General features: G+C 40.6%; 1 protein-coding gene across 1 annotated transcript in view; it reads right to left on the reverse strand.

The window, feature by feature from the left end:
* Positions 1-206, reverse strand: part of kat6b (K(lysine) acetyltransferase 6B) — a gene marked incomplete in the record, with an annotated part of 21,870 nt that extends 21,664 nt beyond the window's left edge. The window contains 1 exon segment of the mRNA XM_035665291.1: positions 1-206.
* Between the last annotated feature and the right edge of the window lie 489 nt (positions 207-695).

Here is a 695-nt window from a genome sequence, read left to right on the forward strand (position 1 = left end):
TTTTGAGCCGAGTCCGCAAAACAACCGCCGAGCCGTTAAACGACGTTGGGAAACCGTTAATAACTACGTAACAAACAGTTGTGCTCCGCGGAGTTGATCCGATAAATGACAGTGTTGCCAGCATTACTGATGTCACCTAAACAGTCGCCATTTTGTTACAATGTTGTAGTTTACATGAATCCGACATGACGCTGATTACAATCCAATGGAGTCTCATTAAACCTTACCTTACACTAATGTGCCCTCCCTAGCAACTTCAATATTGGCTGTAAAGACGAGATCCGATTTCTGGTTTGATAAAGCACATGTCAATCTTTATGTATGAGCTCACTCTAAGAGGCACGGCACTGGCTGTATGATCTGTCACTTCACTCAATTGACCCGCCTCTTAAGGTGCCTTCAGTGATGAATTGATATCATTTACCTCCAACACTCGTAATATGTGAACTTAACAGCTCTAACCGCGGCGACGGGGTGTTATTGAGTTATAAATACACTAAAACGGGCATAAAGTGGCTGAGTAACAATTAAATTAGACACATATTTAACCTCATTTGCGAAGCGTTTAACACCGGCCCACCTTTACTTAGATTCCTCCTTGAAACAGTTGGTTACACTTGAAAGTGATTTGGAACATTTTAGACTTTAATTGGCTGTTTGTTAAATCTATCGTTTCTTTGCATTGTAAAAAAAAA

This window comes from Morone saxatilis, unplaced genomic scaffold, assembly GCF_004916995.1.
Source record: "Morone saxatilis isolate NCDOM2014 unplaced genomic scaffold, NCSU_SB_2.0 Contig1, whole genome shotgun sequence".
Classification (NCBI taxonomy): Eukaryota; Metazoa; Chordata; class Actinopteri; family Moronidae; genus Morone; species Morone saxatilis.